Here is a 26,642-nt window from a genome sequence, read left to right on the forward strand (position 1 = left end):
TCCGCATCCTCTGGAGCGTGCAGATGAGGAATGTTATTGACCCACAAATGCTGGTTAGTTTATCGACAAATGACATAGCATCACCTGAAGTTCAGGAACATCTCCTGTCTGCAAAACAGCGAGGGGAAAATCTGATGAAAACATTATTGACAGAGAGGTTAATAAAACAAAGAGTGCCATTCTTTTCGACTATAAAGAGACAGAATTCTCTGACATTTGCATCACTGTACAAAGTAGTTGTTACCACTACACAAAATGAAAAGAAATCAATAAAGTTTGACAGACAGCTGATACAACGTTTATTCTGTGCACAACAAGCAGGACGGGAAGTGCAACTGGAGGATATTCTTTCACATGAACTATCACCCGATCCACTTTCCTTGGCAAAGAACGATGGATCGATGGACTTCACCACCAAGTCGACTTTGATAGACATATACTAACAATAAACATTTCAGACACAACACTAGTTTCTGATATTTCTACTTGTTTAATCATAGATGGTCATGCTTTGATGCATTGTGTTGGCAAACCTTCAGACTGCAAGACATTCAACGATTATGGAGAAAAAACAGCTATAGTTTTCTCGTACGTATCTCCAGAGGTTAAAAGAATTGTAATAACGTTTGACAGTTACCGACCATGCTCGATTAAGAATCACACTAGAAGGAAAAGAGATGATAAAAGAAAAAGACCTATAAGAAAAATCATTGGCAATGGGAACACTCCACTTCCAGTTTCATGGGATCAGTATGTTGGTCTCAACAGCAACAAGGCTGACCTTGCATCCTTTCTTGCAAACCAATTACTGCAACTAGCATGTCAACACTTGCCAGAAAGCTGCGAATTGATAACTTGTGCTTCTCCTGATAACGTTATCTCAAATTTGAAAGGGGAACTAGGGCCTCTGGCGTCTAATCACGAGGAAGCAGACACACTAATGATACTGCATGCACAAGAAGCTATTCGAGATAGTGAAATTGAACAGATGATAATGATGAGCATGGAAACTGATGTATTAGTTATGTTAATTCATTTCTTCGGTGAATCCTCCAAGAAGGTTTAGATGGCGGGAGGAACATCCAGAGATCGGAAATTCTTCAATATCAATGCTATTTCTGCGAATCTCAACAAGACTGTGAGGAAAAATCTGGTGGGTTTTCATTCAGTAACGGACTGCAATACGACGTCATCCTTTACCGGCCATGGAAAAAAGAGCTCCTGGAAAATATTCATTCAGCACCCACATCTCCTAGAAGGTGTCGGACGTGATGGATCAATGGAAGGCGTGGAGGAAGTCGTCTGCAGATTTTACTCTGCATCCGATCCATTTGGAGGTATAGACCGTGTTCGATACGAACAGTTTCTAGAAGGCAAGAAACAGTTGGAACATCTTCCACCTACAAAAGATGCTCTTAAACTTCATTTCATTCGGTCAAACTATCACGCTAAAATATGGCTGCAAGCAAATACTGCCATAATGGATATTGAGAATCCCGACGAAACTGGAGGATGAAGAAAGGATGATTCTAATCTCAAGGTTGTCTGGACAACTAAATCAGCAGTCCCACAGGTATTCGTAGTTCTGGTTTCGTGCGGATGTAAGAAAAAGTGTCATCTGCCGTCTTGCAAATGCAGGCGTTCAACTCCACCACAACTATGATTGCCTACATGCGGGTGCAATGGTATTGGTTGCCTTAAGCCAAAGGGCAAGGATTAATAGGAACAAGGAAATTTGTTTCACATTGTATTGCATCTAAGAAACTTGTCTGTTGCGATAACATGAAGTGCTAAGTGGACATATAATTTCTAGAAAAATTGTTCTTGTTTCTATACTTTAGTCAATATTGTTCTGATATTACCAAACTGTATAAAAGTCATCCGAGAATGTTACTGCAATGACAAATTCAAACAAACGTGCATAATTTGATTTAAAACCTTGTGTGTAAAAATGCTGTGTCTCCTCTTAATCCATAATTTTACGATTTTTTCTTTCATTGAAGAATCAAGGCGTTTGAAGTGTTCATCCGAAAATGGTCATCGATGACGAAGGTTTAAGTTTTCAATATATATGACTCCAATACAAAATATTGAAAAATACACTGTAAATAGGGCATTTTCCTGCAGATTACGACTGTCTTGTCAGCCGTTTTGATTTGTGTCCCCGTCAAAATTCAGCCTGGCATCCAGCAAGGTATGTTACAGGGACCTATGTATCATGGGTCTACGGTGGATGCCTCCGTCTAATTCAATTCTTTGGAATCTTACGATAAAATAAAAAATAAGAGAAATGTAATCGGAAGTTTTGAAAACATGTCAGACTATAAAACTTAAGACGGCTCTTTATGCATACACATTACGATTCAACCATCTTGTTTTCCGCCATTTTAAATATATTCAGAATTAAATAGTTTGTAGAAACAAGCTTCCTGTATATAAAAGGTGATATTTCACATGACAATATTAAAAATACATTAAAGAGAAATGATTTTTTTTACATGTATCGCGTCCACCATCTTGTTTTCCGCCATTTTGAAAACCTACAGAGAGGAACCAGTGGTATGAGCGAATAGCTCGCCCCCGAAAACCCTAGGTTTGGTGCCAAAATATTGAAAATCCACCGCAAAATAAGGAAGTTCTTGTGTAGGATAAGAATTTGGAGTCCGCCATTTTGTTTCCGCCATTTTGGGTACTTTCCCCCCCAAATTCAGCCTGGCATCCGGCAAGGCGTGTTACAGAGGCCTATGTACTATGACTCTACGGTGGATGCCTGTTGCTAACACGCAAATGCCATCGGTTGACAAGTACCGATAATGTGGCCGGCTGACTAAATAAGCTTTATAAAATCATAATTTCGTAATTAGCAACACCGAAATCACAGAACTCAAATTCTTCAGCAATTCCATGTGGTTATTGGCAGTCTTTCAGTGTTATTTTTCATTACTTTTCACCCATTATCTTAACTGGTTTATCCTCTCAAGCCTTAGGTTCGAATTTTTTACTTTTTTTTTTTTTTTTTTTATTTGACGAACTAACTTTCCGGTAACGCAAATGTTAATGCTCAAATGTAAATATGGTCACGATCTGTTAATGATAGTATGATTCAAGTTGGTTGGCGATTCTTGCACTGTTCTAATGGTTAATGGTAACAACTATTTGCAGTTTATATACTGTGTTCACGTTGTTTCGAACAAATTATATTTTGCTTGAGATGAAACAAATACTTTGTAGATTTTATATAAGTAATTACAATGCAACCCATGTCTTAATAGTAAACAGAAAAGCTCGTTCACTTCAATATCACCATTATATATTTTCAAATAAAGGAAGGCAGGAAATGTAGCGGAGCGGCGATTGTCAACAATTAGGAATTAGCGTTACATACAGACTGAGATGTTTTTGTATTATTAACTTACATAATCAGAAGTTTTGAGACTACGAGATCTGAATTATTTAGAACTAGGTATGCATTAATTGCAAATTTGGAGCGAAGCGATCGATGTTTATTGATTATTCATATTTTTTTTTTTTTTTTTTTTTTAATGCATCAGAACTGTTCTCGTGAACGGACACGATATGCAAATAGTTGAATTTGGTATATCAGTGAAAAGCATAATGGGTTTGAAAAATTGTGTTTGTACAACATAACGGAAAGGCTTCGTCCTATTTCTAATACTAAAATTTCTATTATGCATTCTTAACACTGAGAATTCGCGCGCCAAATGCTTTTCCAATGTTACTCTATGTGTATCCCGTTTCCGGTAATTATTCTTCAATGGTGTGTTTGATCAGGACATTGACCCTTTACGACTCAGCACCAGGGGCGGATCCAGACGGACTTCTGGGGCGGGGCGGTGGGTTGGAATACTGCTGCTTTTAAGAGGTCCAAACTCTGGCATTGGTTTTTATTTTTTATATATAAAATAAGAACGTTTGCTCTTCTGGGGTAGAGCGATCACCCCGATCGTCCCCCAGGATCCGCCATTGGTCAGCACGCGGTTTCAAATCACCATGTTACATTTGGTTCAGTCATCTTGGAGGAGTAACGAGATAAACGAAAGCCTCCAAAAATATAAGCGTCCAAATCTACAAAGTGTTTGCGCCAATTTCCGGATTCTATAATATAACGGAAATTGAAGATTTTCTTGGTAGGAAAGTATTAAAAAAAAAAAAAAAACTCAGAATGAAACTAAAGTGAAATAAGGAAAGGATAAAAATGAAAGCAAATAAAATTTCATTCTGAAAGTCCTTATTTTATAAAATTTGAACATCTGTTGTTTTATAACAAAAGTTTGCAGAGCATATAGGAAAGAAAGTTTGACTGATTTCATAAAACGAGAGATAAAGCCAGTTTATCCATTTTTATCACTGGCCTTCGACATTTCAATGTAGCCAGAATAAAAAGAGAAAAGAAACCACTTGAAAAGTACGAAAAACTTTGTCTCTAGGAAAAGCTACAAACAATCTTTAAGACACACTTGGAAATGCGGTTTGCCAACTTGTAACTGCGTGTAATTCCAGCCTCGAACAACATTTGCACTTCACCTATGAGTACGGAAGCGAGGTGTTAGCCTCAGCATTACTACCAGATTCAAGATTGTTGAATTTTTTACATGCGACACTGCGGACGATATTACTGCGTTGCTCCAACGAAAGTTTCGCTGGAAAATTATCATGGAAACGCTAGGGAGGCTACGGACTTTCTCTCTTTCTCTTTTTTTCAGTAAATTGAGTCCAGTTTATGAAATTATGAAGGTCCAAATTGCTCGTTAAAAGCCTTGTCAAGTTCTATTAGTGGAGCAGCGGCTGGGGTAACAGTGAAGAGCTCGGCTCAACCATTCTCTCAGATTGTGTTTCGTTCTCCTCACTTCATGCTTAACAACAGAAATTCACATTTCTCTTAACACAACAAAATGGCACACCCTCCAAAAACATACAGACTTAATATTTCTATTCTTCCTATAAGCTTCATCTTTTGTTGAACAGAAAGTATGGCAACTCATTAAATCCTTTTATAAATGTGGATTGTTTATTATTAATTGTGATGGATTAGAAAAACAGCTCTATTGAATTCTTTACGCAATCAAGACTTCAGATAATGTTATGAGGAAAGGGCGTGGGTGGATAAGTATAGTGAAATGGCCCCATATGAAACTTGGGACGATAACTGGGTGGTATGTAGGTACTACTACCCAGATACATTAATCCCTCACGTTTCAAACCTCAACTCTCATTGGTTCAGGAGAAATGGCGCTAAATCGGAAAAGTGGAATTAATTTATTTTTCAAGAATGGCTCGATAGATTTTGTTCAAACTTGGATGTATGCATAGGTGTATACAAAAGCTTTGTCTGTAAAAATTAACAGCTCTACCGACCATTTTCCCCCTTCAAAAAATTCGATTCAATATTTTGAGCTCCTTTTGACTATGATGGTATATGAACACAATTATGAAAAAAATAATTTTAGATGTCGTTTTAACCCTACGATCACATATTTTTTTTTTCAAAATTGTATCACGGGTACGCCATGGTCAAAATTAGCCAAAACTAACCATATCACAACTATAAGGGAGCAAATGCAAAAAGAACAGCTATTGATGTAGCTTTAGCATATTTGCTACGTGAATGAATGAGAAATCACACCTGAAAAGCGCCAAACTCCTTGAGCCCACGAACCCTAAATGGAGCCTGAGGGAGTTTGGCGCTTTTCAGGCGTGATTTCTCATTCACTCACTTAACAAATATGCTGAACCTACATCAATAGCTGTTTTTTGCAATTGCTCTCTTATAGGTGTGGTATAATTGGTTTTGGCTAATTTTGACCATGGCGTAAACGTGATACATTTTTGGCTTAAAACGACATCTAAAATTATTTTTTTCATAATTGTGTTCGCATACCATCATAGTCAAAAGAGGCTCAAAATATTGAATCGAATTTTTTGAGGGGGAAAAATGGTCGGGGGAGCTCTCAATTTTTACAGACAAAGCTCTTGTATACACCTATACATACATCCAAGTTTGAACAAAATCTATTGAGCCATTCTTGAAAAATAAATTAATCCAACTTTTCCGATTTAGCGCCATTTCTCCTGAACCAATGAGAGTTGAGGTTTGAAACGTGAGGGATTAATGTATCTTGAGGGTACCTACATACCACCCACTTGTCGTCCCAAGTTTCATCTGGAGCCATTTCACTATACTTATCCATCCATGCCCTTTGTTCCACTGTTATTACGTTTCGGTACTTCAACAGGGTCTTCTTCAAGATTTTAGGATTTAGATTTCTGGGCTTTCGGCATCTATGACCATTTAGCCCGTGACGTATGAGGGATGGCGTCCCTCGGTGAGCACACTATCCGGGGAAAGGGAAGGAAGGAAGCGGCCTGGGACCTATAAATTAGGTACCACTCCGGCATTTGCCTGGTGGGAATGAGGAAAACTAGGAAAACCTTATTCAGGATGGCTCGCCTCAAAAAGCTTTTTACACTTTTTCGACCGAGTGCCCCATCTGGAATCGAACCCGGGAGGGCATTCTTCAGACATTTCCTTCATATTCTGAGTCTACTGAAATCAAACGAAATTAAATTTCTAGTTATACCTCTACGATTATGCCCTTCAGGCTAAAGGATTATGATTATGAAAAAAAAATATGGAAGGATAATGTAAAAGAAAACTGACGAACCCCTAGAAAAGCCATAGACACGATACTATCTAACACAAACAAAGCCTGGAATCGAACCAAGACTCCTGGCACCAGGCATGCGAGCTCTACCACTGAGCTACAATGCCTTTACTTCCACGAAAACCAACATGAGGACATGCTTTAGGTTGCTCCATCTAGGCAAAAGATTCAACTGAAGAAGATCCTACTTCGTTCATTGAAAAAAAGAAACGGTTTCCATGTTGTTGTTTTTTTTTTCCTGTAAAGTCAATGAATTACAAAGAATATGTTCCTTCTGGACAGTGGTAATGTTAATATGGAAAGATATAAAACGTTTTAAATGTAATAAAATCTATTCATTTTTCCACGAAAACAGCTGCTTTATCAAACATTCCATTAAACATTTCTGGGATATTAAAGCCAAGTATACTTTCCTTTATGTTGGTTTAAAGGTCAACCTACCAAGGAGATGTGAAGTAAGCTCATTGAGATACTCTGCATAAGAAAGAGGAGAAAAGCCGTCCGCAGACACATTAGCTATTCAAAGCCAAACTTCCTGCAGCCATAATCCATCCATGGAAGTGTTGACGAACGAACGGACGAAGTGCTACTCAATATTCGGATGTCAACAACCGTTCTTCCGCTTCTTCAGTGAACGCTGCCCAAGCGTCACAAACCGGAAGCAGGTCGTTGGAGCTCTCTTTTACGCGACAATCAAACCACACTGTTTCCGCTACATCTCTTGCCTTAAGTATTACGCTGGCTGCGGTAAATGTTATGTGGGAGATAAAGCTTTACACAAACGTTATTTTTATTGCGGGGTGGGGCTTCAAGCATCTTAGATATGATAGTATTCTATATATTTCTTTTGTAGTGTTTTCAAGGACGAATGACATTCCTTAATTAATCATATTTTGGGATCATCGCAGTATTACTGACAAAAATAGTGGGAAAATGAAAATGAAGTATTTCAGTTTAACGTCGCACGATTACGTTCTTTAGGCTAAGGGAGACGATGATTAAAACAAATGAATGATAATGGAAGAATTGGTGGAATGAGAATGTAGGAAGAAACGGAAGTACCCCGGGAAAACCCACGGACACGATGTTGTCCACTACAAAATTACTTGGGCGGGGATTGAACCAGAGACCCCATGCACTAGACGTAGGCGCTTTAGTGTTTGGGTAAAGAAATGGCACTGTGGAGATCTACTTCACCAAGAATGTTAAATCATCATCATCATCATAGGTATTCTGCCTTTATTGGCAGGTCACTTGCCGCAGCTGAGAAGCTTCCATGCTCCACGATCCTCCGCTAACCTTTTCGTCTTCGCGTATGATCTTTCTGTTTTAATATCATCCATTAATTATAGTCTCCTTCGTCCCCTCCCTCTCTTTCCCGACACCATACCCTCTAGGACGTCCCTCATGATGCAATCTCTTCTTAGGCAATGTCCCAACTAGTTTCTCCTCCTCTTCCTAATAATATCTAAAAGTGTTCTTTTCTCATCCACAATTTCTAACACTCTCTCATTCGTTTTCCACTCGACCCAACTAATTCTTTCCATTCTTCTCCACACCCATATTTCAAAGGCTTCCAGAATGTTAAGTCGAACACAGTAAATTACAAGTAGTTCTAACATCGAAAGAGAAACAATATATAAAAAAATGGACAGCTACCAATTTGAATTACAAATAATAATGCATGCGACAGTGGAGGTAGATATGTCTTTATCCAAAGGTCTCTCGTCCAGTTTTCGTGAGTAAAACCCTAAATACCAGCACGTATTTCTCTGTCAGACATATACTGTACATGCACATTTTATGCTATTTGAAGGGTAGTGCACAATACTTCCCTTACAATTAGAAATAAATTCTGTTACATTTCCAAAATGATTTACTTCTAAAGATTTACAAGATAAGAAAAGGAAATATTCGATAAATTAACATTATTATCTGACACATGTTCAATTATCTCTAGAAAGAGTTCTTGATTTCATTGCTATCGACAAGATAACTTAACTTTTTTTTTTTTTTTTACATAATTATCTGATAGGTATATCTTAGGTAGTATTTATTTATATCTTTCCTTCTCTCTCTCTCTCTCTCTCTCTCTCTCTCTCTCTCTCTCTCTCTCTCTCTCTCTCTCTCTCTCTCTCTCTCTCTTTCTCTCTCGGTAATTATAAATTAAAATCTCAGGAGTGAGTTTTCCTATTACGGAAAAACTCCGTATTTCAACGATATATTAGCAACTTTTTATTGTGAGTAGCTACACACCACATTTACTTAGCGGTAATATTTAACACCATTTTTTAAAGTTTAACATCCCACGATTATACGTGGGTCACTACGAAAGTTTTGAGACGTTAAATAACTTACATACTTAAAATCAATTTAACACTTACATTTTCTCAAAGTATTCACCATTACACTGTATACACTTTTGCATCCTCGAAAACCACTTTTGGAAGCAGTGTTGCCATTCTTTTTCTTCAAGTGTTGATAGTTAATTCTCGTAATCCACTACAGCTTCTCCAGGGCTGCAAAATCTCTTCCCACGCATGCGATCCCTGATTCTGGGGAACAGAAAAAAATCACACGGGGCCAGGTCAGGGCTTTACGGCAGATGAGTCATAAGTTTGACCTCCGTAGATTCTAAAAACTGAATTGTGATGTTGGCCGTGTGTGCGGAAGCGTTGTCATGATGAAGCAGGATCCCACGCAATCCGGTTCTTGGACGCCGTTCCCGAAGCTTCTGGAACACTTTTGTTAGGCAAACAGTGGTATACCACTGAGCAGTAACAGTCCTTTGTTCTTCAAGTGGAACAGTTGCAACATAGCCAGATTTGGAGAAGAAAGTTGCGACCATCTTCTTCCCCACACTTCGCGGTCGCTTCATTTTCGTGGGTGGATTTTCGTCTGGAAAGATCCAAACTGTAGACTGGCCTTTATTTTCAGGGTCAAATTAATACATCCAAGTCTCATCACCAGTAACAATGTCAGAGACGCGTCGAGAATTGCCTCCATCAAATCTTGCAAGCATTTCTTCACACCATTCCACACGCATGCGTTTCTGCTGTTCAGTCAAAGTGTGAGGCACCCAACGAGATGAAACCTTCCTGAACCGAAGATGATCATGAAGAATTTTTGTTCCTGCTGGCGATCGAATGTTCAGTGTAGATTCAATGTCCTTGAAAGTTGTTCGAGGATTTTCTCGAATCATTTGTTCCACAGCGGCAATGTTTTCATCTGACACAGCTGTTGCCGGACGTCCAGCTCTCTCTTCATCTTTAAGCGATGTCCGGCCTCTTCTGAAATCACCAAACCACCGAAAAATTGTAGCACGGGAAGGAGCAAGATCCCCAAATGCCCCCTGCAAACGGTCACGGCTTTGTGCCTCGTTCAAACCACTTTTGAAATCGTAAAGGATCATTGCCCGAAAATGTTCCCTTTCGAGTTCCATTCTAGACAGCTGAATACTGCTTACATCAACAAACAAGTGAAGGCGATACGGCCACGCCGATAAGCGAGGCGAGTTGAAACTTGCTTCGCTTCTTCGCTCTGGATACCACTACCGAACGCAATTGTTGGAATTCAAATACTGTGCCACAACAATGCGTATCTCAGAACTTTCGTAGTGACCCTCGTAGTCCAAAGTTAAAGGAGGCTGTAATAATAATAATAATAATAATAATAATAATAATAATAATAATAATAATAATAATAATAATAATAATAATAATAATAATAATGAAGAAGAAGAAAATGGTTAAATGGAGGAAGTGTGACGAAACGGGAGAACCCCGACAAACCCACGCATATAGTGTTCGTCTATCACAAAGCCCGTTTGGCGAGAGCTTGAATCAAACTGGTGACCGCACATGAGCGCTCTACCGTGGCCCAAAACACTGCTTTTGCCTGAAATTGTGCCGCGAACTGTCCTCAAATTATTTGCTTGGGAAAATCTGACAAACTACAATATTGCGAGTAGAACCCTAAACTACAATACAATAGTTTCAAACTACAATATCTACACAAGAAAATATCCGAATCCGTAGTAACCAAGTTAAGAAAACAATGAAGTGAAATTTATAATTTAACGTCTAACGGTATACGCTTTAGGTTAAAGGGAGCGGATGATTAATGACAGTTAAGGATTATAACTGGTGGAATGAGAATGCAGGAGGAAACGGGGAAAATCCGAGCATACCCACGGGCCAAAGATCTTCATCACAAGTTCAGGCATATATTCCGTTAACCGTTGTCAACTTTTCAACAAGACAATAATTTGTGAATAGAAAAGATCGAGTTAGTTTAGGTTTCGTTCACTTGCTTGTAGATTTGGCGCAGCGAGGCTTATCGGAACTTAATCCCAAACTCACATGATCCTGAAAAAAAACCACAGACACCTCACATCACAGATGGGCGCACTATTACCCAGCCACCGTGCCCAGTAAGCACAAGTTAAAGGTCCACCGCTATCACTAGAGACGAAACTTCTTTACAATAATTTTGATATTTTGTAGCATTAATTATTACAATTTTCACATTTATGTCGCATTTATTTTTTAAAAATGTAGCATAAGTTTTTATTTTAATATGGTATTTGTAAATAGTATACTTTTGCTAATAGGGTGTATCTAATAGAAAAACGAGGATATACCTTGATTAGGTGCACATTCTAGCTAATATATTCACTGAAATTTAGAATAAATGCAAAAATTTAAACACTTCCTCTAACGTCATCCTTAGTTAAAGGATAACATGCAGCAAAACATTACCAATTCTTCTTTTAAGTTTGTTCTCCTGTCAGCAACAATCACATTATACTTGGAAAAGAATCTCTCGGCATCAACACTCGAGACTGACAACAATATTGAACGTAACGAGCTGACAGCAAAAGACCTGTGGTCAACTTTTAAACTGTTTAACAATGATATAATGTCAACTTCCTTATCCTCACTGTTGAGAACTTCAATTCCTTTACTTTCAAATTCATCGTAAGCAACCAACAGATCATGAACATTTTCATCACAAAACACAGTCAGGGAGTTTGGCGCTGTCGAGAACTTCAATAACCTTTTCAGTAAAATACAACGATTTTAAGTTAAATAATATTGGAAATCGCTTTTTAGTTATTAGTAATAATTAGCAAAAATTCAACTTTTTCGTTTTTATTCGCACTTATCGCAAGTAATTCCGAATTTCTCAAAAAAAAAAAAAAAAAAAAAAAAAAAATTGGGAAAATATAAACGTGATTTCTGGCTCTGAAACAAAATGTTGAGGTTTCCTGAAACATACACGCATTTTTTAACGTTTCGCAAATATCGCATTAGCGAAAGAGTTTCGTCTCTAGCTATCACAAGTTCGGTCAAGATCGAATGAGTTGTCTACATCGTTTAAGTTTACTCATTTTTATTCTCATGATTCTTTTAGAAATATGAAATGGAGGACGAACAGGGAAGAATGTTAACTCCTCTGTCTTCTTAAAGGCCATATAGTTCATTTGTATGAGGCTTCTGTGCTTGTGTTCACAGGCATTTATTTGTTGTTCTGTGTTGTGACACGGGGCGTGCGAAGAGGTAATAATAGAAGCATCTGAATCCGATCTCTGCTACGTGACTCCTGCGACTGAGAAGCTTGGATCACGTAGATTATTCACCCTCGGAGTCCCATTATTTACTTCCAACTAACAACTATTCACAAAGTTTTAGCACAGTTTATGAACAACTTACAAAACAGACTCCTTCCACAAAGTTTCTCATTCGAATCACACGAGAGAGAGAGAGAAGAAACATGGCCGCTCTTTCTTCCTTCTGTGAGTCAACATTTTTAAAATAAAGATACGGACTCTGCAAAACAAACTCACCACTACTCTATCCGTATTATTCACTTTTTTTTTTCTTATTGAGAAAATTAATAAAAGTACATTGTGAAGTCATTTCAGTAACATTTATTTACGAAATGCAAGCAGAAGTGCTTGCTCTGTGCACGGGAAGGCCAGTTTATGAATACAAAATAAAAATTAAAATATTATAGTACCCGAGCGCTAACTACAGTAGAGCGTCGATTATCCGAAGTAATTGGGGGACATGGGTGTTCGGAAAACTGGTTTGTTCGGATAATCGAACTGTACATGTTTATTTGCCATGCGCGGAGCGGCACGCCTCAACTCTAAGCTGGCGCAGCTGTTGCTGTGAACAGCTTTGATACTGCCTCTACTTCTACAGCCAGTGCCAAACCGACAGAAGTGTGCTGATTGTTGAAACACAGCGACTGGCGGCTTGGCCGGTCAGCAGCGCCTTATGAAGGCCCCATTAGAAGCAATGTTCCGCCAGCGGTGGCTCAGTGCGGCGACTACTGTGGGAAACTTGGTTTGGGAGTGAGGGGGATGATAGACGGTAGGGTGGGAGAGTAACAGGTACGAGCGAGTACACAGTTCGATTAAGCGGTCCTTCGGTTGACCGACGTTCGGATAATCGACGCTCTACTGTATTAACGTGTGACGCACAGACAGATGTTTGCCGTTTATTACAGTAGACTCTCATCAATCTGGCCCTCAGTAGTCCGTCCTCTCAATAATCCGATCCCACATCTGGCATCTGCCGCATAGCATTACAACAATATATCAACAATTGTATTTGTTTACACTGTAGCTGCAGAAAAATACATTAGAGTACCATTGTGGCTTTGTTTATTGTTGGTTGGAAATCGGCTGCGTGATAACGCATGCCACTGTCGAGCATCTCCACTGCTTCAACTGAACATTTGGGACATGTTTCATAGTGAGTGATAAATCTACATAGAATCTCAAGCATTAATTTTCTCTATTTTTCTATGATAATGTATATAACCTTATATTTAGTAAAGTATAGTACTGTATGTGTTAAATTTAATTTCAGATACTCTCAATAACCCAGCAACCCTCTTTGCAAGAAATGGTCAGATTAGCGAGAGTCTAATGTATTAGTATGATGTTGCCCTTTTCCACTTTGGAAGTAAAATTTTCAAAAATAGTGAAAGACGTCTCCCAAATGAAATCTTTGAGTTTTACTTCCTACGGTTATGCCGGTTAGGCTCAAGGAGACGCTGATGATGAGAAATTAATGAAATAATGAAGTGAGGAAAGTGGGAGAACCCAGAGAAAATCTGCGCACACAGTGTTTGTCTACAACAAAGTTCACTGGGCGCGAGCTGGGATCGAACCGGTTACACCACGAACCGGAGGTGAACGCTCGACTACTAAGCAATTGCGGCCCCCTTTATTTATAAGGAGTTTATATGTAGGGTTCCACCTTCCCAACTTGAGTGGCTTGTGAGATCCTCTATTTCTGACATATGTTTTATAATTTGAACCCTCTTCGTCCTTCAGGATACACACTTTAAATTAAATTGAAATTACGAAAACCGGCTTGAGAATAGTACACATTTTAAATTTAATTGAAATTACGAAAACCGGCTCGAGAATAGTGCAAACTATGTTCAAATATTCAATTCCAAACTATTTAGCCGTTTTGACATGGAAAGGCGATATTCACTGGCGGGGGATAAAATGTTCAGTTGTAAACCCATGTCGCACACAGCGTGGTGCTTAATGGAGACATTAAACTAAATACAGGGCCTCTGCGTAATAAGGTGCTCTCCTTCCACCAAAAAAAAAAAACATTTTGAAACTTGCAAAATGATTCTAATCTGCAGCATCCTCTCCGAACAAAAAGGTCTTTGTCAACACTATTTTTTCTTAGGTGTACAGTTTATGACAATAACCTTGTATATGTATCAAGGAGGGGCAAAAATTGTTTTATATTCTGCACTAATAGGAACAAAAGAAAAACTGTAATCGATTTAAGGCTATTGATATTGAACAAAAAAAAATCATTCTTTATAACTGACTGCCGTAAAATCTACTAGGATTAAGCAACTGTAATATTTTCCATAAGTAGAAGCTTTGCTTTGTATATACTTAAACACAAACAAACTATTTACTGAGCAAAACAATCTATTCATATAAAAAAAATACTACATACGTGTTACAGTTTCACCAACTAACACTTTGGCTTCATCAGACAAACTAGAAGACAGTCTAATGAAACCAAAGTGTTAGTTGGTGAAACTATAACCCGTATGTAGTTTTTTTTTTTTTTTTTTTTTTTTAATGTGAATAGATTGTTTTGCTCAGCAAATAGTTTGTTTGTGTTTAGGATTAAGCAATTAAAAATATTATGATGATAATTTCGAGAGACGTTCATTTTATAATCTTAAAGGATTAATGAAGGATTGGGACAACAGTGCAACAATTAACATAAAAGGTAAATTAGGTTAATATTAGTATAATAAGTTCATCGTTGTAAATGGTGTTTCTGTCCGAGATTGTGGGTTTTGAACAAGCTTAAAGTAAGCATCCTCCATGACAAATGACTAAAACACATACTCAAGTCAACCTAACATAACACGTATAGAGAGCCAGCTGAAAAGTGCTGAAGAGAACAGTTTATGTAGTTAAACCTATCATTGCTAATGGACAATTGCAAAGTTTACTATAATCATTAGCAGATGAGATGGCGATTCAACTTGAAGAATGTTTAGCTTGTATAATGAAGAAAGAAGTAGATCAATTCTACAATAATATTCAAATGTACTTACATAAGAACTTGATTGATATGAAGGCGCAAACCAAACATGCTGTGTTGATAAATCCATATCACTTTCCTTGGATAACAACACCTATCCTGATTTAAAACAATCAAAAATGCCCGTTAATGTAGCATCTAATGTGTGAATCGATAACTTTATCAAATTTACTGATTCGTAAGATGTGTGTGTGGTATCATTTGAAAGCCCCATTCATTCTTAACAGAATGGCGTACAAATCATAAGGTAATTACAATACGAATAGTCGTTCCCTAAGTGAAAGCCTATATTTTTAAAGAGTATTCCTTCATAAGTTGAGTGTGTCTGTCCATCCGCAGAAGAGAAAATCGCAAGGATTCTCGATGAACCACCATCAATTTTGGCCACAACATAAACGGACTAAAGACAGAAATGGAGGTCGTTAATGAAGGTGGCTCACACAGTTGATCCCAAGATGTACACAGTCAAAAAGCGGTTCCCCATATATTTCTATGGAACTAATTATGGGATATCATCCTTGCTTGATCCACTACCCGTAGTATTGTTAACATCAGCGGGGTAGTATAATGCTGAGGATGCAAGATACTAGTATGTATGTCCGTGGAATATCATCATCATCATAGGTTTTCTGCCATTATTGACACGTCAGTTGCTGTAACTGAGAAGTGTCAATGCTCCACGCTCTTTTACTAACCTCTTCGTCTTCATGTACGATTTCTCTGTTCTCATATCGTCCATTGATTGTAGTCTTCTTCGCCTCCCTGTCTTTCCTGTCACCGTCTTCTAGCACGTCTCTCATGATACAATTCCTTCTTATACGATGTCCCAACCAGTTTCCCTTCCTCTTCTTAATAATATCTAAAAGTATTCCTAACACCCTCGCAATCGTTTTGTGCTCGACCCATCTAATTCTCTCCATTCTTCTCCCTACCCACATTTCGAAAACTTCAAGTTGTTTCTCATCATTTTTGCGTGATCTCCATGTCTCCAACCCACACAGTACAATACTCCACACAAAGTAGTTAATATAATTTATAGGAATATAATGTTAATGCTGTGGATGACAGACATGTGCGTGGAATATAATGTTAAAATAAAACTAAACGACTTTCTATTCAGGAAACCTAAATACTTAAATTTTTTTAACTTTCAAATATTCATTTGTCTCAGTAAAGTTTTTGAGTGGGAAACGGACAGTGAGAAGAAATTAAAAACTTCAAACTTCAAATTTTCAAGTTGTGTACACTGTGTGACAAAACAAACTCCTTCACGTGTGCACTAAGAAACCAAAACGAGTCACAGCAGAAAATTGCATCTGAATAATATAATATAATATCTGGACTGAACTATCAGAATCATCCACAGAGAACGCGTTCAGTGTTCTTTACTTTACAATTCGATCCCATGAGTTCATCATGAGTTCGTTGGAACAAATTCGTAGGTTTACTCGAAACCTCTCCAGTTTCCTTCCCTCTTCACACTATCAATTCTTCCACGCGTTTATTCCCATTTACTATGAATCTCCTTTACCTTAAAATGATGTAAACGTTAGACGCCAACTAGTTTTCATTTAATTTCCATGTTTTGAGAATAGCAGAGCTTAGTGGTATACTTAGAAACGAAGACAAATATTACCTCGAGAGTTAATGAAGAATGTTTGGAGAGTTAGTGAAGTTCTGTAAACCATTGAAATGACCTACTTTCAAGATTGTTTCAATATATTCCGAGAGTAATCATTTGCGAAAGACGAAGAGGTTGCAAATAGTTGGGGCTACTACCATGAATAATGAGTTCACTGCTGTAAATTCCTTCAACACGAAATAAAGTAATGATGTTACTTGCCTTGTTGGGTTTACTTCTGCTAACTCCCTTTATAGGCTTCAAACTTTGTGAGAAGTTGACAAACTCCTGCTGTACTTATCTTAAGAGAAAAATACGCATGGAGTTGCCAGTGTCTAATTTTTGTTGGGAATAAACACTACAGTTCTCTTAGGATAATGGAAACACACAAATATGCTTTACAACGAACGAGATATTCTATGGCCTATCTAAACCTCTTTTATTTCTATCATAAGTAAAAGAAAAAATTCCTTTTCACACAGCTTTGTTTAGATTATTGAAGCAACACTTTCAGGTACGTTGATAATCTTAACCTCTACTCCAGTATCTCGTTCTAGGACTTTTTTCCTAGTTAGCTAGGGTCAGGTTTCCGGACCACTGTTTCTACAAGGGTGTATCCAAAAATTCCAGGGCTGAATCTCTAAAATGAAAGTTTCTTACCTTTGAAGTAAAATTCCTCCATCACCTTCCAAGTACTCCCTTTTTGCATTAATGCAGCGCTCCCAGTGTTTCTGCCATGCTTGGAAGCATTTCTGAAACTACTTTCTTGGAATAGTGTCAAGTACCCGCTGCGATTCTTCTTGAATTTCTGGAATGCGCCCCTTCATCCGAAGCTTCAGCTTGGAGAGAAAAAAAGTCACAAGGCGTCAGGTCAGGTGAGTATGGGGGATGGGAACACTGTCATGTTGTTCTTGGCCAAAAACTGCGCCTCTTTAAAGGACCAGTGTGCAGGTGCATTGTCGTGGTGGAGAATGAGGTTGCCGTTATGCCATTTCTGTGGCCTCTTGCGACGCACATTTTCACGCAACCTTCTTAGGACATCACAGTAGAAGTCTGCATTGACCGTGCTTCCATGTGGGACAAATTCCCGGTGTACGATCCCCTCTCGGTCAAAGAAACAAATGATCGTCTTCAATTTGCTTCTTTCCATGCGTGCTTTTTTGGGTCTTGGAGACCCAGGACTCTTCCATTGAGAAGACTACAGTTTAGTTTCTGGGTCGTAAGCATAAACGATGCTCTCATCTCCTGTAGTGACATTTTACCCAATGATATACAGAATTTGATGTACACGCTTTGTTTTTCAACTTCCGCCATACCGCCGACATAAGAAAAATCGCAGACGGCTAATGCAACACACACACACACACACACGAAAACACGTGCAACAGTCAAACGCTTCCACTTCAAACCATGGTATTCGGGACACTGGCTTACAAGACACCACTGCAACACATCCTAGCGGGAAACACGTGAACTGCAAGCGGTTTGCATATTATGAGCACTGTCCTGGAACATTTGGATACACCCTTATATCTTGTGTCATATCTGCTGTGACACCATACTGCATCATATCGTTTTCAACATAATCTCTCCAACTCTTCTTTGGCCGGCATCGTGTTGTTTCTCATTCAGTTCTACATCATCGACTCGGTAAGCTACGTATTCCAACGCCCTTCTCCTTACATATCCAAACCATCTCAGTCTACTTTCTCGCAACTTTTCTACTACAGTATCGGAAATTTTAGATTCAAAACAATTTGTACGTGAAGTATTGCATACGTTTCAGACTACTACCTGTTAACCTAATTTATTAGCACGTACAAAATTCGACAGTATCGACTACGAGTAAAACAATAATATGTACAGTCCTTTTTTAACTAACTAATATGACACTCTTGAAGGCTAATACTCATAAGTGTACTAGAAATGGACATTTGTAATTTGGCTTATTCGGGTGCAAGTTCATTAGTCCCAAGACTCGCCATCATTATCAAAATCAAGCTCACAATAGCTCTAGTTTGCATTTGCCCGAGCTCAGGCTCATTATTCTGAATAAGGTATGTTGTATCTCCTTCTCACATTGATTATCGCCATTGGGCTCGCGCTCACTAACGGTTCAAGTTTGCTGTGCTGGCTCGATCGTGGCTGCCTTCACTTATACTATTTCAGCTACAGCCCAAGTGAGCTATCAGCTTATATAGTACGCTCAAGTCGCGCTCCTGAGTTAAGACAGGTCTGAAATCTACAGAGGACAATAGACAGTTCGGTTTAGAAATAAAGATATCAATCAGCCAAATTACATTGGCATTTCTTTGATTTATGTGAAAGAGTAGAGACTTTGGAAATTATTTAAGACAATAGAAGCTGTCTCTAAGACTTTCTTTATTTTATTCTAAACAATTGTGTCCACGCTTCATCAAAATTAGTTCGTTGCTTCTACAAATACTCTTACGATTATACATATATATATATATATATATATATATTTGTTGCTTAACAAAAAATACTAGAGTTTTTGTTTCCGCGTAATACAAAACGAATTCACTGATTTTGGTCATCGAAAAAGTTGCTTTTCATTATAAAAGTCGAAGAGGAATTTATTAAGGTTGTTTGGACACCTTAGACAACTGTTCTTCGGTTAAAGCAGTGGACCTCAACCTTTTTTAGACTGAGGACAGTTTACTGCACGTCCAGGGCATCGTGACACACTTGTTTGATATTTTTATTGTAAATAATAATAATAATAATAATAATAATAATAATAATAATAATAATAATATCTATTATAACAGTGAAACCTATTAATTTTTATAATGACTCTATATAGCATTGAGCATTACCGTTGGAGGTGTTGACTGGTACAGTTTGTCTCGATTTTAACTAATTATTATTAAATTCTTCATGATTTTAAATTCTAAAATTTTGCGACACACCTTAGACGACTACGTGACACACCAGTGTATCGCGACACTTCGCCTGATAACCAATGGATTAAATTATAAATCATTCATTTTCTATTAATAAAAAAATGAATCATGTATGTTTTTTAAAGCTTCTTTTACAAGTCTCACCACAGACTGCAACACAGAACCAACTACCATAAATGATATTATTATATATGTGTCATAGCAATTCTTTACATCTAAAAAGCACATAAAAAAGTCAATGATAGAAATCAACACAGCAGTTTTCTATGTTCTTGCTTTTTTCTGTAATCTGCTCAAAGAAAAAAATCATTCTAGAACTAAAAAAAAAAGAATAAAACAAATGGAGTAAATCTTCTCAAAGTAAAACAATTTGTTCACATAATTAAGCTTTCTATTTCATTCGATTTTTCGGAAGTACCACCATCAACGGAAATTAAACCAATATATCAAAACAGAAAGAAGCAGATGGTTCATCAGTTTAAGAGGAAATAATACAACGCTACAAAGATTACCATTCTTTTTATTATCATAGCTTCTTAAAAGTATAGAGAAGAAAGAGAAGAGAACTTGTATTCTCTTTTTATACGTCATTCTTAAACTGGTTTTACAGGATGTAAGATTTTTCTTGTAGCAAAAGAAGTTTGGAATATTTCGTTTACAATATTGCAACTTCTTCTAGTACGTTTGTATTTAAGATTCTAAGTACACGGGAATTTTGTGAAACCAGTCATAAAAATCGATTGTGGAGATGGAAAAGAGTGTTGTTGCATAACGGTTCAACAGGTTGGATTCTGGAGATAACGTAGGAACTTTTCAATGTCTTAACAGTGTATTAAGACCAATCAGTGAACTGGGTAAGCATGTACAGTATTGTACAAAAAACTGGTTACCCATCTCTCTTTGAGAAACCCTGCCCCCTTACGTAAAGTCGCAATTTAAAAAAAAACACGGGAATTTTCTTTAGCGAATTGCGATCTTTATTTTGAGTGGAAGTACAGGGTGTTTCTAAATGAATATCGGGGTTTAAGGCATTGTAGTATTTATTTTAATTAACTTACAATTATAAATAATACATCAAGTGAAAGAGCAACTCAAACAGTTTTGTACACATGCACTATTTCCTCTGTCTGCCGTTAGAAAGCGCTAGTAGCAAAGATGACAAGTAGTGAGCAGAAATCATTTGGTATTTTACATTTTGCAAAGACTAAATCTGCAGTTTCAGTGCAACCGTCTGTGTGGATCAATTTAAGGAGACGCTTATAACTACGTTCTTATCGTTTACAGTTGCTACAAGCTCTAAAGCCTACAGATTACTGTTTACATGCAGACTTTGCAAATGAACTGTTGCTGCATGACGATGAAGATTTTCTGGATCTTGTCGTCCTCAGTGAAGAATCGACATTTCACCTGAGTGGCGATATGAACATATGGGAGTCAGCAAATCCCCACGAGATTGTACAGTTGCAACGAGACTCCCCCGAATTGAATGTGTTTTGTGCATATCCTGGACAAAAGTTATGGGGCTTCTCGCATATCAACTCGGTGTGTACCGTGTGACGAATGGTGCTTACATTGAACACTTGTAGTAAAAGCTGTTTGACTTGCTCTTCCATTTAATGTATTATTTATAATTGTATATTAAATGTAATAAATTCTACAAAGCTTTAAATCACAGATATTAATTTTTAAACAGCCTGTATTAGAATTTTTCATGTACGACTGCCAGAATATGGCCACGATTTTTTAAACAAGACTGAATATGACATGATTTTAGATACTTTTACAGCACACCAAGAAAGTTCACTATTTTCGTTTAATTGATTGTATTTTAATAGTGTAAAATAACAGAGAAATCACAGACGCCTGGTCAGGATATATGCGATTAATTTTGATCGTGTGTTCGAATGAGTGATCGGTTGATTTAAAGTGTAGTCTCTCTTTTAGTATGTACGCTATATGCGGCGTTGACCTAAGATCCGAACCACATGTGTTCTCGCCGGGAATTGAACCTGGGTCTCCTATACCAAAAGCGCGTACGCTATCCACATAATAGACACAAGGGAACTCGTTTGTGTTCTCGTAACCACAAGAGCAACCATGGGTTGCAGTGAAGTGATAAATGTGATGCATTAGTCGATGTACTGTAGCAAGATCCAGAGAGAAGTTGGTGAAGTACTGAAATGACGTTTCTCTCCATTGGTATTGGCGGGGGCATGTAGCGATCCTTATCTATAGAAAATTCAGCTACAAAAATTATTTACCCGCTGTGGTGATCCGCTGCACGCAACCAAGAGCAGTGGTTTAACGTTCAAAAAATAAAAAAAAAAAAACCTCAGCCAAGGGCGAATACTGAGCCTCATGACAGTGAATGTGTAAAAATATCTACAAAATTGTGAACAATTTTCTCGACAAGAAGGGAAGAATTTAAATAAATTCAAAAGTACGATTTTTTAACATCTGTTTGTCTAGTAACTGAGAAGTAAACGTTCTCACCCAGCAACAGGGAATCTAGACATGGGATATTATATATTAGTTTAGCACTCGTAGTAACTTAGATTAGTAAAAAATGTGAAATCTGATCAAAGGGTGTATGTGGTTTATTATTATTATTATTATTATTATTATTATTATTATTATTATTATTATTATTATTATTATTATGTATTCTGCTTTTTGGCAGGTCCTAGGACTAATAATTTTTTTCATCATCTTAATTTTGAGTTTGGGCCTAGAAATGTTTCTTCCATGTTTCTCGATTTTCACCTTCCTCTTTTAATTCCCAATATTTTCTTCTATTTTTCAAATCACCGATCACTGGTGTTCTTCTTCTTTGTATTCCTCAATTTTCTTCCATGTTTCCTTCTATGGCGGATGAAGACAATTTCTTCGCAAGATGTGTTCATTCCAATTGGCCTCTCTACGAATGATGGTAGCTAGAAGCGTCCTCTTCTCTCCTATCCGTTTTAAAAAATATCCGTTTGTTATTCTTTCTGTCCATTTTATCTTCTCTATCTTCCTCCAACGCCACATTTCGAAGCTCTTTACATATTTCTACTTTAACTTCCGTAATGTCCAAGTCTCTGAACCATATAGTCCAATACTTCATATATAGAATTTCACCAACTTCTTCCTTAGTCCAATATTAAGCCTGGTAGTTAAGAGCGACCTTTTCTTGTTGAATGCTTCTTTGGCTATGGCAATTCTCGACCTGATCTCTTTGGTGCAGTACGCGTCTTTCGTCAAAATACTTCCCAGATATTTGAAATGATCCACCTCTTCAAATACTCTCTCTTTGTGCTACTCTGACTCGTAAGGGCGCATTTTCACGCGATATCTCATGACTTTCGATTTTTCTATGTTGATTTCCATTCCACATAGTTTCCGACTGCCAGCTATTTTGTCAATCATCTCCTGTAGTCCTTCTTCGGCTTTAATATCATCTGCATACCTAAAGGTTTAAAGCTAACACATTGTAATCTGTGAAAAATATTATTTTCACGTTAGTCTCCATCTTTTACAAATTCTCTTCAATGCTCCAGTACTTAGTGTGTGTGTGCATTTGGTACGCATAGTCCCGGGTTCACTTCTCGGTGGGAGAGCGCAAAAAATAATTTAACACTCATTCACTAATCAGCCGTCTCCTTTAGTCTAAAGGGCGTAATCGTGGGACGTTAAACTAAAATGCTTTATTTTTTAACTTCTGTATGTTTATATACAGACAACATTAAGACAAAGTCCCAAAAAGACATGAACTCCAGCTTAGAATGGGAGAGGGACGAGAACAAACATTCATACATAAATAAATATTTTTTCCAGGTAAGTGAGGGAGAGAGTGAGGAGAGAGAAGCGAACTGACCTGACAGAGACATGTGATCAACAAAGAGATGATCAGAGAGAGAGAAGCGGATGTAGAGAGGCACATATGCACTGAAATAATGTGTGGATCGCGCATATCCTCTCCTTTTCTCCCCTGACCTGTTCTCTTCTCCTTTCTGAATTTCTGACCTATTTTCCACTCACAGGTTTAGAGACCCGCTACTTCTCAATCCTTTGCTGTCTGTCAAGCAGATTTTGCCTGTATTCCTCCTGACTCCCTCTATATAAATATATGCGCAATTCCAAGATATCCCAGATTGTTGGGAAAGAACGTTTAGGTCTGCATATAAACATTGTATGTAATAGAAGTTCGATAAAATGAAATTGTTTAGTTTAACGTCTTATGATTATGTCCTTTAGGCTAAAGGAGGTGGATTGTTAATTGTGTAATTGAATTTTTGTGCTCTCTTACCGGGAATCAAAACCGGGGCCACACGCGCTAGCCACTAGATCAGTAGGGAGGGCTATCTAAGGCTGAGAATAGCAGTTCTCGTACAGAATGACAAACTTACTGCAGAATCGAGCTCTCCCTATTTTCCTTTCCACCTTACATCATCCTCACTTTCAATTCAATTCAACCATCATTGAAAAGATATGCTTGTTTGATTGGATTCTCTCGCCAAGAGTAGCATTCCAAACCCAGAATCTAGAAAGCACTGAACAGCACACTTGTATTTCCCACAGAACTCTTTTCTAGTATCCCTTTTGGATCTAATGAAAACAAGATGACATTTATAGACCTCCCGATTGAGATCTTACTTCAAATAGCCATTTTTTTTCTGTGGAAGATTAAAAGATATTACTCTGGAACTAGAATACAACACACCACTAGTTCCTATCCTTTTTTGATGGACGACACTTTACTCAACGCGTATGACAATGCGGCAAACTTGTTTGATGTTTTATTAATAATACCATAAATAACGATAATGGAAGCAGATACCCTAAATAGTTGTTGCTGCCACTGGAGGCGCTGATTAGTTTAGTGTGTCTCAAAGTAGATTCTAACTAATTATTAAATGCTTCATGGCCTATAAATTGCAAAATTTCGCGACATACAGTATGAGACTGCGCGACATGCTGGTTAAGAACCACTGTAACAGACTATAAGCTTATCTCTCCGCCCCGTGTAGAAATCCATAGTTTTGATTTAAAAAGATGACTAAAACTCGTCAAAATATTGTTACTATACTTTTGTCGGTGTTAGTATCGGCCCTGCGCAGCCAACTTGCTTACCCTCGTGACCTAGAAGGAGGTGTAGTTAACGCAGTGTTGCAATTTAGAACATACTCCTGTACTTCTCCAATTACCTACGGCTGTATGGCTTTTGCTTATTGGCGTGACGTGGCAACAGTCGAGTACTGTCAAAGACATGAAGCAGGCCGGAAATCAGCCACAGAGGTTTGGGGGGCACGAATATGTTAGGGAGGACCAAGTCATTAAAAATTCTCTTACAGATATCTAAATTATGTTTTTCGTATTGAGGTCTGGAGGGGACACAAAAAGTTTAAGGGTGCCAGGCTCCCACTAGTCCCCCCTCTGGTTGCGGGCGTGACATGAAATCATCAGTAGCCAATGACAAGCGCGCTATCTTCTTCAGACGCAGAGTCGGATTTAAGTTTGATGAGGCCCTAAGCTATTGAAGGTAATGGGGCCCTTTATATGTCCAGTTGAGCAACGAGTCCATGCAGAACTTAGGGACTCTATAGACAGAAATGAGCAAAGGAAAGATATTTGAGGGAGCTTGCTACCACAAGGCGACCCCATTACTTACCTAATAGGAGCCTACACAACAAATTACTGTTGCTAAATGTAGGTTTCATTTTATTTGAATCTTCCAGTATATTTTGAAATTGCATATCCAGTTCTCTTTTCCATTATGTTTTTGTGGTCCCCAACATAGTGGAGCCCAGAGTTATAGCTGTTTAGGTTATACGTAAATCCGACACTGTTGAGACGGTAGTGATACGTGGTTGGAGGATCATACATATAGCGATACAACTATAGCAATTATAAACTTAACCAGGATTGAGCGAACTGTTTGTGGAAAAAGGAGAGGGGAGAAATAACAGTGATGCAATAAAATTTATGTTGTTAGGGTATTGTTACTCCCGAAGATAAAAGTTGTAATGTAGAAAACAACAACAACTCAACTCCCTGTAATGCATTATTTCGTTGTTCTCTGAAGGAAAAAAATACGTTCAATACGGAATAAATGGACTTTTTAACTTCCCATAATTGAAGTTAACAAATGAAGTGAGTATAAATTAAATTCTTATACGACTTCAAGAAGAAACAGTGTCCAAAAGTCCTTCCAGAACGAACTTAAAAGTAATTAATTTTTCTTATTAACAACTTATACAGGCTTTCTATCGATTGTTCTATGTACTTTATTATTATATTCATTAAATAATTCTAGCACTTTCTGTATGTATCCATTTACAATTTCCTTGAGTATTAATTTTTTTTTTCACATTTTTGTTTGAGAGTTCTACAATATGCTGTTTTACAAAGACACATACTGAAAATGGAAGGCTCAAAATTGAAAAATTCGCAAAATATTATCTCTCAATGACTTACCGTTCCCGAGATATAGCTCCTTCAACCTCCCACAATGTGGAACGTTTTGGCCAATATCTGGGAAAGGGTAAGGGTGACGCAAAAAAAAAATCCATTATTTTTTCAGTTTTTGATGCTCTACCAAATTGAGGGCTCAAAATTGAAAACTTCGCAAATAAAACACACACACACACACACACACACACACATATTATATATATATATATATATATATATATATATATATATATATATATAAACAGAGAGAGAGAGAGAAAGAAATAAAAAAATCAGTAAATTTAGTAACTAACTTTTCAAGTTCGCTGAAAATACCCGAAACGGTTTCAACATTTTCGTAATAATATGC

General features: G+C 37.6%; 1 protein-coding gene across 10 annotated transcripts in view; it reads right to left on the reverse strand.

Moving 5' to 3' along the window:
* Pgant9 (polypeptide N-acetylgalactosaminyltransferase 9) overlaps nt 1-26,642 on the reverse strand; it is a 925,839-nt gene that overhangs the window by 106,799 nt on the left and 792,398 nt on the right. The gene's annotated exons all lie outside the window — the stretch shown is intronic.

Source organism: Thermobia domestica, chromosome 15, assembly GCF_964235325.1.
Source record: "Thermobia domestica chromosome 15, izTheDome1.hap1.1, whole genome shotgun sequence".
Lineage (NCBI taxonomy): Eukaryota > Metazoa > Arthropoda > Insecta > Zygentoma > Lepismatidae > Thermobia > Thermobia domestica.